Consider the following 18,377-nt stretch of genomic DNA (forward strand, 5'->3'; position numbering starts at 1 on the left):
GAGAGAGAGAGAGACTCTCTCCAAAGCAAACAACAGTCAAGCATTCTGGAATTTTCCATAAGGCACGGCTGGTATGGAGCAAGCGGTGGCGGGGGTCGGGTTGTGGAGGGGGGCGGTCCGGAAGGCATTCTGGAAAACGAGGGAGGGACTCACCCAGGGCTTTCCGTCCACCCCCACTACTCAGGGCTCCTCTGTCCACTGTTGGGGCTCAGCAGCCCCATCAGAGTGATGGGCAGCCCCGGGAACACCAGCCCAGAGGGAGTTCTAGCTCTTCCATGCTGTTTACTCTGCTTGTGAGAGCCGTGGGCCTGGCCATGGTCTTCAGCATCTGGGCTCTAGTCCCTGGGGTCCAGTGTCCCATGCAGATGACATTTGGGGGGGAAGGAAGCAGGTGTTCCTCAAGACTCGGGAACTAGCCTCATCAGCTCTTTGAGGGACCTGTACTGTAGCCTCAGCCCTTTAACAAGGCCTGGCAGAAGGATGTAGCTGGGTGTCTGGAGCTCTGTGTGTGTGTGTGTGTGTGTGTGTGTGTGTGTGTGTGTGTGTGTGTGTGTTTGCACACATATCAACTCAATTTTGGAGCAGACCTTTGCAGTCATTTGTCTTTCTACACCTCAGGCTTCAATAAATACCTGGAAATATATCTGTATTGATCACTGTAAATCAGGTGTTTTTATTTTCTTTTTTTTGGGGGGGGGAGGTGTTCAAATAAGGTGTACTCTAAAAATAAAGTGGGAGTACTATGTATTTAAAAATTAATGATAAAATCCAGGCCCCTGAAAAATAAATGGCTGTGACCCCCTCAAGTCTTCCCTAATAAATTGAGCATAATAAAACTCATGGCACTAAAATCACTTAAAGCCAAGTGTTTAAATTAGGTGACACTTTAAAATGACTGCAGTTATGAATGACTTTTCTGCTCCCGTATTTATTCCTGAGACCTCACATGTTTTATAATACCATGGATGAGCAGAGTAAAATGTTTGCATGGGGATCTGTGGTTTGATTTTTCTGACTCTTGTGGACATGGTAGAGCCTGAGATTTAGGGACTGAATCAAAATCCCACTGAAGAATAACACTCCACAGGGATGGACCCAGATGCAATCAGAGAAGCCCAACCTTTTAAGAATATTAGAGCTTTTCTATTATTCAGCATTCCTTTTCCTCCTTCCTTCTCTTACCTCTATGAACTCTAAGCATCATGATACAAGAACTAACACACATTCTATTTTTTCCAAAACGGGTGTTATAAAACGTGCGTGAGAAAATACTAGCAGGCTGACTCTTCCCGGAAATAAATCTAGCAAAATGCATAATAAAACAAACTTAGGGGGGAGGAACAATGTTCGTATCTCTAGCCCTTAGCACATTTTAACTAATATGGGTCAATGCGCTATTTCTGTAGCCACATCAGAAGTGGAATCAGCTTTATCTTGGTCAGACTTCCTGTGGATTCCAACAATGACATTCATACCGAATTAAAACCTGTCACTGCCATTAGCTACAAATTAAACTGGGTTTATCAGAGAGGTGTGATTAAGTATCTGAATCCCAAAATGTATGATAAAAAAGAGGCAGTAGCAGAAAAAAAAATGAGAGAGAGAGGAAAAAAAAAACCCAGACAAGGCCCTTGAGGTCTGAGAAAGTAGGCAAGCTTTATGAAGGAAGACAGAGTATTGTAACTAACAATACTCTGTATCTTCTAAGTAATTAGCAAGCAAGATACTTAGAAAAGTAAGATTTAAATTAAAATGTCGTCTGCAGAGATAGTGGAGTGGAGTGGGTGCTTGCCTGCCTTGCATGCCGTTGACCTGGGTTCCATCCTTGGCACCATGCATGTTTCCCCAAAACAGAGATGATCCCCGAGTGCAGAGTCGGGAGAAAGCTCTAAGCATCACCGGGTGTGGCCCACAAAACGAAACAGTCCTCAGCTGTATACAAAATCGCCATGGAAGAATGTACCCTCTGTTATTTATATGTTGCATTTTAAAATGCAGACAGGGAGAAATATTTAAAACAGTTAACTACTGCCCTCAATCATCATCTTTCCAAAATAAGACTAGGGACTTATTTTTAAAAGGTGAAAATGAGGGATAAGAGTGCTTGCAGCTTTTGTCTATTTGGGGAGCTGCCAAGACTGGCAGAGAAAAGTCAGAGGGAAGTTAAAAGACAGTCAGAAATCCCATTCTAATCTCTGAACTGGAACTTAAAACATTTTCCACGTTATTGACTTTTCACTCTGTTTTCATTTTGATGCAAAAAATCTATGAGGTGAAAGAAAGCAGAAAACCACAATCTTTATTATTTGTTATCCAGGTATGTAAACACGGGGCACTTTGCGAATACACAGCCATGACACCAGCCCTCCGGTGTGCTGTGGACCCCCACCCCCACCTTTAACATCTGGCCCTCTTCATCCCTGTGTCTAAACTCTTTGTTTTCGATTTTTCGGCCCCCACTGGGGATGCTGGGGGCTTGGGGGGAGCCTACAGTGCCTCGATAGCCATCTGCAACACCCCGTAGCCCTGGTACTAAACTCTCAGGAGAGAACAAACGCTAATCAATGAGGTCCAACATTCCGCCTTTGGATCATAAAACTGAGATTACCGAGAAGTGGCAGAACGGGGACAGGGAGGAAGGAAGTGATTGTTCAGAAGGGACTGAAGGGACAGAGTGTGTGTGGGGGGCTGTCTGGTACACTTTGGGGGTGGTCAAAGGACAGTAACTTCGTATCTCAAAACATCATCCTTGATGCTGTTGTTAATTATGGGGCCTAAACTACAGCTGAAACAAGGCAATGAAAGTTTCAAAGAGAGATTTCAGGAACACGAGAGCAAGCAGCAAGGTTTCCAGCAGATTTTTTTATCGTCCAATGAAAGATTGCTTCTGTTTCTGAGAGTAAAAGATGCCCTCAAGTTGAAGCCACTTACTCATACCGTTCTTGTCCCTTCACTGCTCACATTTCCCATCTTTCCAGGCTATGATGCCTTGATTTTAAGTTGATTTGTGGGGCCAGGTAGATAGTACAGAGGGTAAAGCACCTGCCTTGTATGTGGCTGACCCCTGTTCAACCCTCTACACCGTATATTTTCTCCCAAACACTGCCCAGAAGTGATCCCTGAGCACAGAGCTGGGAGTGAGTGCTGAACATCACAGCATGTGGCATTCCCCCAGAAAAAAAGCTAATTTATGACATGAAAAATGATATTTTAAATCTAGCTTTGGGTCATTAGTGGAAGTCGCTGATCTGATGGTGGGTATCGTGTTGGAATAATAAATGCCTGAAACTCTCTTTTGTAAACTCTCTTGGCTTTGTATATCATGGTGGATAAAAAGAAATAATTTTTTAAAAACAAGCTCACCAAGACTATTGTAATTAATAATCAGGAGAAAAAAAATGTATGATTAGAGGATGGTGAGAGGTTCCTCGTCAAATCCCTGCTGAAGAGCCAGACAACCAACAATGTTGATTTCTGCCCTCTCTTCACCCCCAAATATCCAAATATCCAGACCTGTTTGGTGCTTCAAATTCTATTGCTGTTCATTCTCATGTGCTTAAAATTTCTTACTTTTCAAATGGGACAACCCCCCCCTTTTTTTTTAAATGCACATCCTGGAGTGAGTTAGCTGTTTATCTAGAATAAATTGATCTGTTCAATGATTTTTTTACAACTCAGCCCCATTTTAGCAAGGTGTGCTGTGTTTCTGCAGTTTAAAGAAATGAAGGGAAGAGGCAGAGAAGAAAGATTTCTCCAGATCGGGAGAAGAGGCAGCTGGTGGAGATAACTCAGGGTTTCTGGAAGATGAGCTACCTGGGCGGCTGCTTGAAGCCAACCCAGAGGAGTGGAAAGAGAAAGGCAAGGAAAGGCTGAAGAGATGCTTCTGGACCAGGCTTACAATGTGGTCATCTCGCTTCAAATCACTCTGACTTCCAGTGATTCTTTCTTCTCAGCGTTTCTTCAGGCCTGCTCTTTGCAATGGCACCCTTGCATTTGCCTTCGTTTGCTTCTCTAATCTCTGTGTTAATCATATTTGGCGAAGATGAACCACAGAAGCCTTTCTCTTTTGCAGGTTCCTTGTGATCAGCAGGGCCAACCCGGAGAGCTTCCCGTTACAGTTTGAAACTGGACCAAGACGATAAATTGTAGCCAGACAAAAGGATACCCGAGGATGAAATTCATTGTGATTAAAGGGCAAAGCTAGCTTGGATGAGAAGAGGCCTTTTGCTTTTATGACACTCATAAATTTGACAATCTATCCAAGATAAACAGAAAAAAACACAACCCAGGTAGATTGTATGATCTGGAAAGGTTCCCAGGGGGGGAAATATGAGTGAGGGATTTGTGACCAGGCGGAGGAGAACAAATGCACGCAACGCAGATGGAAAAAAAGAAACGGTGGTTTCAGAAAAAGGTGGGGGTCTGAACAAAGGGCTTGCTCTTGGCTTTTTTCTCGTGATCAGAACATGGAAGAGCTTCTCAAAGGTGCAAAGCAGAGGGGTGTTCACCAAGATCTATGCTCTTTTGTATGAGATGGAAAGAGAGTGGGGTGGTGTCAGAGAGATAGTTGAGTGGGTAGCGTTCTTGCCTTGCATACAGCCAACCTGGGTTTGATTCCCTGGCACCACAAATGCCTCACTGGGAGTGATCCCTAAGCACAGAGCCAGTAGCAAGATCTGGGTGCCGCTGGGTATGACCCCAGGGCCAAAAAAGAAAGAAATGGAAAGGAAAAGGAAAAGAAAGGAAATAATAGGAAAACGAGATTCTATGAAGAACTAATGACTACAGTACCTACAATTCCTCTCACTCTCCCTTTGTCTCTCCTTTCCACCTTTCTCCCCCCTTCTCACTGCCTCCTCTTTCAAGGAGCGGCCTTATTAAGGTGTAATGCACAAGCTACCCGTTTAGAGCACACCTCCTGCTCGCTGGCTCCTAGGAATACATGCACCAACCATGCAAACAACCTCCCAACCACCAGGATCATTAACCTCAGCCCCCAGAGCAACCTGGTACAAATGATCATCACTGCCCACATCTGCACTGTCCTGCCTCGTGCGCTCTCTCTCTCTAGCCTGGGCCAACCACGGGTCCACATCTGTCTCCTCCAACTGGCTTCTTCTTGTGGCAAGGGACCGGATATGAGCTCAGTAGGACACTGGGGGCTCTAGACAGCAGAGTAATAAAGGCCAAGGCAGGAGGAAAGAATCCCCCCCACCCTACTTCCCGTGTTCCAAGGAGGGACATTTCAAAGGAAAATAAAGAGCCCCTGGGGGCTGTAGAAAAGAACAAGAATTAAAGAACTTGTGTTCTCTGTGAATCCTCGACTGAATCCCCCGCTAAGGATATGGTCCCCCAGCACCGCCAGGAGTGACCCCTGAGCACAAAGCCAGGAGGGAGCCCTGAGCACCATCAGCTGTAAGCACGCCCCTCTCTCCAAACGCAATATTGCAGAATGCGATGTTCCGTTATCGACTTACTTCTTCTCTTGAGCATCATCTTTCCAAGCCTAACCCCGACGGATGCTCACATCGGTAACTCCATCCATTCCCCTCCACCTTTGACTTCTGGGCCACACCAGGGAAGATGGGGCTCCGGGTGACCAGTGCTCAAATCTGGACTGCCCACATGCAAAGTTGGTACAAGGGCCCTTTGAGCCCTGGCCCCAGCTCGAAGGAACTCCACTTGTTTTTCTGGTTCCATGATTCTCCTCTGGAGAGACCGCAGGCCATGTCTACTCCTGGTGATAGATGCTCAATTGGTTTTCACCTCCAAGGTGCCAGGGGTGATAGATCCTGGGCTGCTGCGTGCCAGGCAAGCACCCTCTCTGCTGGACTCTTTCTCAGTCCGTTTCTTGGCTGTCCTCAGTTGTGACTACGTTTAGAACAAGGTCACACCACGGAGGAGAACACGCCTCCCTCACTGAGGCTGATTTCTGCATGTCACCGGGCGGCAGACACTGGGATGAACAGGCTGTGATGTGGCGTGGACCAGCAGTCTCACCCCAGCGCTTCCCAGCGTGGCTCCAGAGTTTGTGACGGGGCAAGGGACCGGATATAAGTTCAGCAGGAAGCTGGGGGCTCCAGACAGCAGGGGGAAAGGATTCCCCCCACCGAGCCCTGAGGAGGGATGTGAGCCTCTTTCTATCTGCTGGCACCTTCTGGGTGTTAATCTAAAAAGCCTGCTGGCCTCAGAGCTGGGAGGACACGCCTCCCCCACCCCCGCTGGCCTGCTGAATGGTCCAAACTGTTCATATCTGTGAGGCAGGGAGGCTGGAAGGCAGGGGAACTCAGAGGAAGGCGGGAATAACAGAACCATGAGAAATGAAGCGGCTGCACTTGGGTCTGTAAGGACAGAAATTTCGGGTTGAGTAAACACGACCGTCTAAAGCCGCTAAGCTCGCTGCTGACAGCTAGAGCGACTGAGCAGGATTAATCATTTTGATCTCCAAATGAATCACTTTAAGTAGTTAATATTTAAAAGTAATAAACTTCGGAGCAGGGGTGATTAGCCCCGTGGAGCTGGTCCACATTTCAGGCTCTGTCTTCCTCACAAAAACCCTGTTTTCTGAGGCGTTTGCTCGCCCCAGCATTTCAGATTCCTTTCGTTTTTGTCTGGTGACAGAGGTAAGGGAGAGGGGGAGGCTGGGGAAATGAAAAGTTTGGGGTCTAACTGGAGATTCATCGCAGCGGTAAGTGCTGAATGGTCAGACCATCTGGCCATGCTTCTTTTGAAGTCTAGGATTTCTTCCCATTAGTCACCCAACTGGCATCCAAGACTAAACCAAATCTCAGTCTTTTAAAATTAAAAGCATTTTCCGGGACCTGCGATATAGTACAGCAGGTAAGGCACTTGCCTTGCACAGGGCCAACCTGATTTCAATCCCTGGCACCCCATAAGATCTCCTGAGTCATGCCAGGCAAGATCCCTGAGCACAGAGCCAGGAGCAAGCCCTGAGTATCACCAAGTGTGGCAAAAAAAAAAAAAAAAGAGCAAGCCCTGAGTATCACCAAGTGTGGAGATATATCTCCCCGGCCCCTCAAGATAAAATTTTCCTTTATTTTCCTTTTAGCATGTAATTCTTTCTCTAACATTTCCAGTATGTCTCAATGTTGAATGACTTTTTAGAAAAATATCGACCCCAAGAGCAAGAGTCAGGGAAAGATGAGACGGACGGCATTGCAATTGCAAGCCCGGTGATAAGAAACACAGAACGGTAGCGTCTCAATGAAAGGGGCGACAGACACTATTTTTTCCATCTGTCCCAGCCTACCCGGAAGAACACATGCTAAAACACATGCCACTTCCCTGGTTCTTCGTTTAAGCCATCGAAATGGCCTTCTTTCACCTCTCTGGCACAAAGAGCCAAAGAAAGACCGAAAAGTCAGGAGTCACTTTAGGAATGGTTTCGCCAGGAAACTCTCTCCCCAACTCTCCTTCTGGCTCGAAGAGTGAAAAAGGACCAGATGAAACTATGCAAAAGGCAGGGCCACACACAGTGCCACGTCCTCTCTCCGCTGTCTCCTCGGCTCAATCCCTGATATCCCAGGGATCTTTCTGGCTACATGCATTTATGCAGCCCTTCCTAGAAGAGAAAGCAGAGGAGGGTTTCACCAGGAACGTGGTTCTGGTTCAGAGAAGGCAAGCTGAGTGCCTGTGAAATTTCAGCCTGGTGCAAACTGTATGCTCTGATCTGGCTTTTAAAAATAATTAACTTGGGGGCCAGAGAGATAGTACAGTGGGGAGGGTGTTGGCCTTGCATGTGACTGTCCCGTCCTGGGTTCGATTCCCATATGGTTTCCCAATCACCACCAGGAATCACCCCTGAGCGTTGCTGGGCGAGGCGCCCAAACGAGCAATAAAATAAAATAATTTGGGGGGGAGGGTTTGGTGCTCTCGGATCACCCCCCCCCGCAGTGCTCACGAGACCACACGGTGCCACTGATCCAACTGGGCGTCTGTCACACACACACACACACACACACACACACACACACACACACACACACACACACACGGGGCCAGAGCCTTAACCTTGGCACTCTCTTGCCAGCCCAGGCCTAATTTTTAAATAGTTACTGTTCAGGGGCACTGCCTATGCATTGGAGAGTAAATGAGTCTTTAGCTGACACTTGAATGAGTTCTTACAAAGGAGTCCACCACAAACGCCAACAAAATCACCCGGGGCCCACGTGCACCATGTCCCGAGAACTTCTCCAGCCCCTGCATGGCTAATCTGCATTCAACCGTGGGTCTGATTTCTGTTGTTTCAAGCAAACAGGACCCAACGGTCAGTGCTCTGGGCCCCTCCGCTTGACAATGTCTGTAAGACCGTCTCTGGCTGAGCATGCCGGGGTTTGTGTCCTACTGGGTCCTACTCTCTCCCAGGCACAGCTGCAGTTCATGGGTCCCTAGTGTCCTGCTGACTCCATCTGCAGGTTAGGCGGAATCAGGCTGGGATGGAAGCAAGTTTTCACATGTTTGTGGGGAGCACTAATTGCGGGGTCAAACAGAGGTGTTTTTCATTGTTTTATTGGGGTGGGGCAGCAGCTGCTGGTGTCCTGGGATCCATGGCTTTGCTTCGAGGTGCTGGAACATGGATTATGGGGGCAGGGGGGACTACTGATTGAATCCAGGGTCTGGCTACTCACCACTACCTGTGCTATCACCCTAGCTTGGGAGATAATATCTCTAGCTACATATGGCTTAATATGTATACCATATGTATAATAACATATCCAACATATCTAATAACATACATATAACATTTATAAGCACCGTAACACTGTCGTCCCATTGCTCATTGATTTTCTCGAGTGGGCATCAGTAACGTCTCCATTGTGAGACTTTGTTGTTACTGTTTTTGGCATATCGAATATGCCACGGGTAGCTTGCCAGGCTCAGCCGTGAGGGCGGGATACTCTCGGTAGCTTGCTTGGAATTTTGAGAGGGATGGAGGAATCGAACCCGGGTAGGCCATGTACAAGGCAAATGCCCTACCCACTGTGCTATCGCTCCAGTCCATAACACACGCAACGTATAACATATATCACATATATATATAAAACATATAATGTATATACTAAACCACATGTAGCGTTTTTAATCAAAAATGATTTTTTTCTCAGATTCTGGCTGGTCTTTTCATTTTCTGAAAGGTACCATCCAAGTTTTAAGTCCTTTGTTAAAAACCAATGGATCAAAGTTTCCGGTTTATGTTTAGTCCTTTTGAGGCCTCTTTAAGACTTCTAGGCATAGCCCCAAGGCCACGGGCACATATTTGGCTTTTTACTTGTGGTTTTAGGAAGCGTTTTGGATGGTGGTAGTAGAAATTAGACAGGAAGAAAGAGTAGACAACTCCTAAGCTTGACTCCGGTCATTTCAGCTGCTGGAACTCACCAGCAACTGGCCGGAGAGCATTTAGACTAGTCTGGGCCTCAGTTTTCCTTGTCTGCAGAATGAACTCAGAGGATGTCAGAGCTGCTCCCAACCATAGAGGTCTGACTGGACGTGAGACAAAGCCGAGCAGAATGGCATTGAGAGTTCCAGAAGGGGGTCACACGTCCAAGAAGTCAGGAGTCCAAGTCCCTGGGGTTACTATGCCCTCAGGTATCAGGGCACATGGATTATATTTCATCCCTAAATTAAACTGGAAAGACTAAGGAATTCATACTGAATTAAAGGTCAGCTGCTGGGATATGAGCATCACTAACAAGCTGCATCTGGCTTCTCCAAAGCCCCATGACTCCCCATTCATGACCACTATCACGTGTGCGGGGGAATCAGGCCTGTTTCTATCACTGGCACTTGGCCCTCAGAGGCTCAATTCCAAAGCCAACCTCAGTTAATATTCTGCTGCTTCTAAATCAGTTCATTTGTTCATTCGTTTGTTCCTTCCTCTCTCCCTCCCTCCATTATTTCCTTCCTTCTCCTTCATTCCTTTCTTCCTACCTTCTCCTCCCTTCCTTCTGCCCTTCCTCTCCCACCTTCCTTCCTTCCTTCCTTCCTTCCTTCCTTCCTTCCTTCCTTCCTTCCTTCCTTCCTTCCTTCCTTCCTTCCTTCCTTCATTCTTTCCTGCCTTCCTTCTTCTCCTCATTCCTTTCATCCTTCCCTCCTTTCTTCTCCTTCCTTTCCCTTCCTTCTTTCATCCCTCTCCTTCCTTCCTTTTCCCTCTCCCTCCTTCCTTCCTCTTCTCCTTCCTTTTCTTCCTCCCTTCTTCTCCTTCCTTCCTCCCTTTTTCCTTCCTTCCTCCCTTTCTTCTTTCCTTCTTTCCTTTTCTCCCCTTCCTGCTTCCTTTCTTCCTTCCCTTCCTTCCCTTTTTCCTTCCTTTCTCAATTTCTTTTTCTCCTTCCTTTCTTTTTCTACTTTCTTCCTTCTTCCCTCTCCTTCCTTCCTTCCTCTCCTTTTTGCTTCCCTCTCTTTCCTTCCTCTTCTCCTTCCTTTTCTTTCTCCCTTCTTTTCCTTCCTTCATTCCTCCCTTTTCTCCTCCCTTCCTTCTTTCCTCCGTTACTATCCTCCCCTTCCTCCTTCCTTCTTCTATTTCCTTCCTACCTTCCTTTCTCCCTCTACTTCCTCCCTTCCTCCCTCCCTTCCTCCCTCCCTCCCTCCCTTCCTTCCTTCCTTCCTTCCTTCCTTCCTTCCTTCCTTCCTTCCTTCCTTCCTTCCTTCCTTCCTTCCTTCCTTTTCTTCCTCCCTTCCTCTCCTTCCTCCCTTTTCTCCTTCCTTCTTTCCTCCTTTCCTTTTCTCCCCTTCCTCCCTTCCTCTCTTCTTCCTTCCTCACTCCTTTCCTTCCCTTCCTCCTTTCCTTTTCTCCCCCTCCCTCCCTCCCTCCCTCCCTCCCTCCCTCCCTTCCTTCCTTCCTTCCTTCCTTCCTTCCTTCCTTCCTTCCTTCCTTCCTTCCTTCCTTCCTTCCTTCCTTCCTTCCTTTTCTTCCTCCCTTCTTCTCCTTCCTCCCTTTTCTCCTTCCTTCTTTCCTCCTTTCCTTTTCTCCCCTTCCTCCCTTCCTCTTTTCTTCCTTCCTCACTCCTTTCCTTCCCTTCCTCCTTTCCTTTTCTCCCCCTCCCTCCCTTCCTCCCTCCCTCCCTCCTTCCCTCCCTCCCTCCCTCCTTTCCTTCCTTCCTCCCTCCCTTCCTTCCTTCCTTCCTTCCTTCCTTCCTTCTTTCCTTCCTTCCTTCCTTCCTTCCTTCCTTCCTTCCTTCCTTCCTTCCTTCCTTCCTTCCTTCCTTCCTTCCTTCTTCCCTCCTTCAACCCCCTCCCTCCTTCTTTTTTACTCTCTGAAATTCCATGAATAGATTTTTGTTGCATATAGTTTCATGAGAACTTTTAAATAACCGTTTGAGCAAAGTGATTCATAAATTTCTCTCTCTGCTCTCCTAATAGGTGGTTTCTCTCCTAATAAATAGGTGGTTTCTCCCTAACCCAGACTTCATAGTGGCATTCAGAATCTTCCCCTTTGGAATGGGTCACATTTAGATGCTACCAAGAATGCATGCCTGTCCACCCAGAGAACAGCATGCAGGAGTCCAGGACAGAAGACACAGGTGATCTGAATCCCAGGAGCTGCATTCAGTTTCTCAACTTTGCCCCGCAGCTGGCCCCCTTCCTGTGATTTGCCCCCATACCCCTCTCACTATCCTGGTTGACCTCCTAGTCCTGTGGATCCCCCATGTACACAATTTTTCACCGTGGCCTCCTAAAAATATTCTGGCCCGGGGCCCCCAGCTGGGAAATACTGCTCTGGTCTGGCTCCTAGGTAGAAACTCCTGTCTTTGAAAATCTCTCGTTTCCCACTAGGACTAAAACAAAACCTCACTATTTTCATTCATCAGCTGCTCCCAGAGATGGGAGGATCTTAGAGCAGAGCTTAGAGCAGAGCTGCCCCCAGTGTTCCATGGGACGGGGGGAGGGGGCAGACCCTGGTGGCTGGGGTGCAGCTGATCCGCTCCTGTCTCTCTCCAAAAAGCAACGACGTTCTTGTCACTCGGGTCCCCTCCATTGTGAAAGGTCCGTCCACGCAGTTTCCCACTGGGCTGTTTATCTTTCTGTTTTTCATCTGTACAAGTGGCTCCACATATTATATACCAAAATCTTCTCTCTGTCATACGGACTGTAAACATATTTCCCAGTCTGGGCTTGCTAATGGTGTTTTTATTTACACAGAGAAAGGCTTTAAAGGGAAACCAGCAAGGGAAGTCGATGTCCACCCTGCTTTTCTCTTTCCATTAGAATGGTCTGCCCTGCTCTTGGGGTGTCCACACAATCCCCAGGGGCCCGGAGTGTGCCTTCACAACTAATTTTCCTTCCTTGCTTTCCTTAGTCTGTGAGAGAGAGAGAAAAAAAAAAGCTGGAAAGCAAAAATAGTAAGTGTTCTCTCTTCTCCTGCCGCTGAGTGTGGCCAAGAAGAACAGTTCTGGAAAAAGAGCTGGAGCTGTAGGAAGCAGCCCCTGGAGAGGGAAAAAGAACCAGTTCAGCAGAGGGGAGACCTCAGCCCCCTTGGCTCACTTACTCTCATTTCCACCGGGAATATGGAAATGCAGTGAACAGGGGCAGAGGGAAGCACGGGACAAAGCAGGGGCCTCAGGACGCAGTGCAGAAAATGATGGGGAGTCGCTGGATCTGGATAATCTCTGCGCTCCGCATCCCACCTCTTGTTTGCAAGAAAATCCCGTGGCGACGGACTCAAACGCTGTGTGTGGCACTTGCCGCGGCTCATGCCACCAGCCATTCCTATTTTATTCAGTCGCTCAAATTAACTTCTTCGAGCATGCTTGAGTTTTTACATTTGTCTTTAATCCATCTTAATTTATTTTTGAGTATGTTGAGAGATACGGGTCCAATTTTAAATTCTTGCAGATGGAGAACCAGTTGTGCCAGCACCATTTTATTAAATCCCAGTGAAGAGCAAACCCGATTTTTCTGCTTTCTGCTCCATTTCCCTATATACTGGGGTCTACCTCTGAAATTTTAGCCTTGTTCTCTGATGAACTTGTCTTTATCCCAGTATCAGAGAGCCAGCAGTGACTCCGTAGCATTTAAAAACTATATTAAAGGCACTTTGTCTTCACTACTGCTTAAAAAAAAAGTTTGGGTAATTTTGAGCCATTTAGTCTTCCACATGAAATTTAAGATCACTTTGTTTTACTCTTAAAAATAAGCCTTGACTTCTCTGCCTTTATTCTGTGAGAAGTGACATTCTCCTGATTTCTAAACCTTGACTCCCATTTATTCAGATCGGGTTTTATGTCTTTTAATAACACAACAATCTTTATAGATCCCTTTATATGCGATCCCATACCAATCTTGTAAAATGCCCTGCAAAGAATTTTACAGTGCTTGTTTCCATTGTGGCTGGATATTTCTCGAGCTTCCAAAGAGCTAAAAAATTACTTTTAAATGATATATAACATGTGTCAGGCATTATTCTAAGACGTTTCCCCACTCATTTCATTCTCCACCAACTACAGGCTGTAAACTAGGAGGATTTTAACCAGAAAAAGTTGAAGCACAGAGAAGTTAATTTGTTTTAGTACGTTACTGAGCCAGGAGAGCTAACTTGCAACTCAGCTAATAAATCCGAACTTTATTATTTGAAACTCAAACAGAGCTCATCCAGACCTAGATTCCCCACCCTAAACTATTTTTCCGCACTACCTCTGATGTCTATATATTTATCTTGCATTCATCCAAATACTAATTTACTTTGAATCTCTCATTTTACTTCGAGAGCCATCTGGTTTTTGTATATACACAATCAATCATATATTTAACAAAAGCACTCATTTCAGCTTTTTATAAATATACATATCAACTGTATAATTTCTTCTCTGACTGCAATTACTGAACTGTCTGAAACAGTTTTCAATAGTAACTGTCAGAGTAATTCTTATGGGCTCTTACGTTCTGGATTTTAATTGAAATGGATTGGGAACTTAGCATTTGACTCATCTTCTTATCATACACATGCATTTAAGTTTGTTTCTCCTTCTTGTTTTACTGAGAGTCTTATTTTAATAAGGAATGGTTTTCTATATTTTAACCAAAACTTTTTATCACCTACTGATAACATCAGGACTAGAGCAATAGCGCAGCGGGTAGGGCGTTTGCCTCGCACGTGGCCGACCCGGGTTCGATTCCTCCATCCTTCTCAGAGAGCCTGGCAAGCTACTAAGAGTATCCCGCCCCGCACAGCAGAGCCTGGCAAGCTACCCGTGGCATATGCGATATGCCAAAAACAGTAACAACAAGCCTCACAATGGAGACGTTACTGATGCCCGCTCAAGCAAATCGATGAACAACGGGACAACAGTGCTACAGTGCAGTGCTACCGATAACATCATGTGCTCCTGCTTTGATTTATTAATCTAATTCTGCAAATAGATTTATTACCATTGAAATACCCTTACATTATCACCAAGGATTAGTCATGGAAAGTGAGAAAGAACTTGATACAAAGTAAAAGATTCTACTGGGTGTTAATTTGATCTGGCACATCTCTAGTTTATACACTGCTAGATTCTTGTATGCAACTATTTAGAATTTCCACACACGTACTGAGACATGACTTAGGTCTAAATAGTTTCTCTTTCATATTATTTAAATTAATTTTTTTGTTGTTAAAGCTATGCCAGCTTCACAGTAAGAACTGTAGTATTTTCCATCTTTTCCCTTTTTGGTGTTGAACAGCTATTGAATACCGGCTTAATTATACTTTGAAGATTATGCAAAATTCACCCAAAAACCTACCTTTTCCTTTCACTGCTTCTCCTTTTAATCACCTTTCTAATCTCTTCAGAGAGAAGTGCTGCTGGCTAGCTTTCTTTCTGTTTTGAACTAATTTGAGGGTTAATAATATTTTCCTTAGAAACAATCACATTTTGCTAAGAAAATTTCTTCTCGCTTAAAAAAAAATCCCTCCTAGAACAAGTACTCACAGAGATTTGAATTCTCCTATCTTATGGTATGGATCGTCTGTCATGATTTTAAAAAATTGGTTTTGGTGCCAGGAATTAAACCAAGGACATTGTATGTGGAAGGCATGTTGCTTCCTGGCCTCTGGAATTCACCCGCTGTCTCTGAGTTGTTTTTGCAAAAGTCATCAGAATGCTGTTAGCTGCCTACCATAGGTGGGTCCCTTAGCTGTGTCTCCCCCTACCCCCAATAATTTGCTTCCTTGTCCTAAAATTCCTCTTTTGATAAATGCTTTTCATTACTGTATAGGGCTGGAGTGATAGCACAGCAGGTAGGGTGTTCGTTTGCCTTGCACGCAGCTGACCCGGGTTCGATTCCTCCAACCCTCTCGGAGAGCCGGGCAAGCTACCGAGAGGATCCCGCCTGCATGGCAGAGCCTGGCAAGCTCCCCATGGTGTATTCGAGATGCCAAACACAGTCACAACAAGTCTCACCATGGAGACATGACTGGTGCCCGCTCGAGCAAATCGATTACTGTATAACTGCAGAGTTATCAGTGACGTCCTTCTAATAAGGAAATCTCTTCCATAATAAGACTTTTATTCTCCCTCTCCTTTTCCTCTGACAACTGGATGTGTCTCAACTAGTCAAGCCTGTTTCAAATGTTTCCTCAGTACGATGTCCTACACATTTCCAGTTGTCCCGCCGTCATCATTTGAAATCATCTGAGGCTCAACAATAGCCATATCAATATCCATAGCTCAATGGCAACCGAGATCACTGTTTCCATTCCCATTACTGTGACTCTCATGCCACTGGCTGGCTTCAGAGGGCTTCCCAAGACTGTGCACGGGTGTGGAGGTCTCTGCATCCCGAATTACACTACGAGAACTCAGAGATAAACGTCATGCAGTCAGGACCCATGGACTACAGTGATTTTCCCCAGTAGATGTTATTCCTCTGTCCTCTGGCTTTCACTGATGCAGCTAAAAAAGTCCTTAGTCTTTACTTCTAATTTATGTGTAAGGTACCAGAGAAGCGATTTAGTTTTCTTCTCTCTAAAATCTTGTAAAATACTTTTATACTTTTATCCATACAACTAAAGAAGTGTTCACAGATGTGTTTAGGGGAGAGAGAGAGAGAGAGAGAGAGAGAGAGAGAGAGAGAGAGAGAGAGAGAGAGAGAGAGAGAGAGAGAGAGTTTCTACATTTCATCACTAACTTCATTTTCTTTTTCAAGTTATTCCTCCTACTTGATTTTCAAAATGATTTAATTTGGCTTTCAACGGTGACTGCCCTCCTAGTCAATGAATGTTTTAATTTTCTCGTCTAAACATAGTGGCCTTTCCCCTCTTAGCATTTGGTTGTTGTCATTTCTTGCTTGTGTCTATGGGGAGCTTTGAAAAACTCAGATTCTCATTGGCATTCTTCCTAGAATTTTTTTCACTTGGTGTCAAGTCCTTTCTCACCTCCGTTACTTAGTTCCATTCTTTGTTTCCTCACTGTCAAGAGGGTCTTCCTGACTTCTTGGCTTTGTACCCGATGCACTTCCGGTGTGTTAGGCGCCATGAAAATCGCAGCTGTGTCTCTGCAGAATGGTCACCAAGAAACTTGGAGCAAGGACAAGTGTTTCCAGTCCTGGTTTCATCAGCTGGTTTCAACTGTCACAGCACTGGAGCAAACGCGCCTGCTCTCAGGGCCAGGAGAACCAGTGCTTCCTGCCAGCCCCCGTCTACCTAGTAAGGACCAAGGGTGTGGCAGGTCCGCCTCTGGAAAGCCACCCATGAAGTCACAAGGTTCTTTGTCAGCTTCATCCCATTGCTCATTCTCACCTAGCCCAAAGGGAGTTACACCTGCAACTGGCTGTAATGATCGGGATGCTAAGAGAATTCTAGAGCTCAGGAGCTCCCTTGGTCCCAGGAACTGGCTGGGAGATAGGTGGGTGAGGGCATGGTCCACCCCACCTTCACGCCAAACCTGGAAACGTACAAGCAAACTGAGACTCCGCCTCTGTGTTCTACCCAAGAGAGGCATCTGGTAAAGAAAGATCTCACAGCTTGAATATGTGTCAAAGACGAAAGAACAAAGATGGACTGGGGCTCGGCACACACCGTCCCTCTGTATGGTACAGCCAGGAGGAAGCAGGATTTGGGATTTATAGCCCCATACATTTATGACAATGGAACTGACGATGGACAGATTGGAAGGTTCACCCTGAGGTGAGAAGAAGTTGTGGTGTGGGCATCGGGCACTGGGCAGTATCACGGGCCCCATGCAGAAGAGAGGGCAAATATCACCAGCAGGAAACTCCTCAGTCAAGATCAAATGGTCCCACCCGGAAGGCAGAAAATGGCTGTCTCTGCACCTACACCTGCCTTCCCTTCTTCTCTCTGCCTATTCATTTTCTGGCTAGATTTCAGATAGCTATGTTTGTGATTATTGTTGTTTGGGAGCCGCCCCGGGATGTACACAGGGCTTCCTCCTGACTCTGTGCTCAGGGATCCCTCCGGGCAGGGCTGGAGGCGGGAGGCCACTGGGGTCGGCTGCCAGCAAGGCAAGCACCTCACCCCTACCATCCTTTCTCTCTGGCCCACAGGTGGATGTAATCTCAGGTGGGAGTGCAGAAAGCATCCTTCTGTTTATCAAATTTAAAAGCAGACAGTCCTCCCTGCACCTTTGGTCCGTGAAAAATACATGGGACTTTCTGTGTTTCATTTAAAAACTCTGAAACGCCCAGCCCCCACTCTTGCTTCCACCTGCCTTCTGAACACCGGCCATGAGGACCAGGTCAAGAAGCATCTTTCCAGGCTTGCGACTCTGGGAACCAGCAGGGTTCACACTACCAGCACCCCCCTTGACCGCTCCCCTCCCACCAAACCCTGGCTCCCCTCCCTGAGCCCACCTGCCTCATGAACTTCCCTGTGTGGCCAAAACCAGGACAGACAAGGCACTCGAGGAGGGCAGAGGAATCAATGCCTTTTCTTTTATCACTGCTCTAAAGCTGTGGGGGTGATCTTCTGCAGCTGTCACCTAAGACACGTGTCTCAGCCGTGACGGGCTAGATTCTCTTCAAAGACAAATCAAAGAAAACTAGACTCCAAGAATGCAAAACAAGTTCAAGTGACCCTAACCCCATCACACCGACTGGGATGTCCGCAGCTGCTGAGAAAAACAGCTATTTCCAGCACCTAATAAAACCACATGAAGAACAAGAGAGAGAGGGGAGAGAGAGAGAGAGAGAGAGAGAGAGAGAGAGAGAGAGAGAGAGAGAGAGAGAGAGAGAGAGAGAGAGAGAGAGAGGTGGGTAGGCTAAGAGAAGAAGAACCAGTCCCACTCAGACTTGAGCAGAAACAAAAAGGGCCAGAGAGTGGCATCAAGAGGATGAGCATGTGTGGGACCCTGAATTTGATCCCCAGCTTATGCACCCCAATACCATAGAAGGAAGAGGTCGTGACCCTACGGTCCCTCAAGCAC

The 18,377-nt window shown here is 46.4% G+C and overlaps 1 protein-coding gene across 5 annotated transcripts in view; it reads right to left on the bottom strand.

The window, feature by feature from the left end:
- The window catches only part of TENM3 (teneurin transmembrane protein 3), a 1,301,134-nt gene that overhangs the window by 441,424 nt on the left and 841,333 nt on the right, over nucleotides 1-18,377 (bottom strand). The gene's annotated exons all lie outside the window — the stretch shown is intronic.

This window comes from Sorex araneus, chromosome 1, assembly GCF_027595985.1.
Source record: "Sorex araneus isolate mSorAra2 chromosome 1, mSorAra2.pri, whole genome shotgun sequence".
Taxonomy (NCBI): Eukaryota; Metazoa; Chordata; class Mammalia; order Eulipotyphla; family Soricidae; genus Sorex; species Sorex araneus.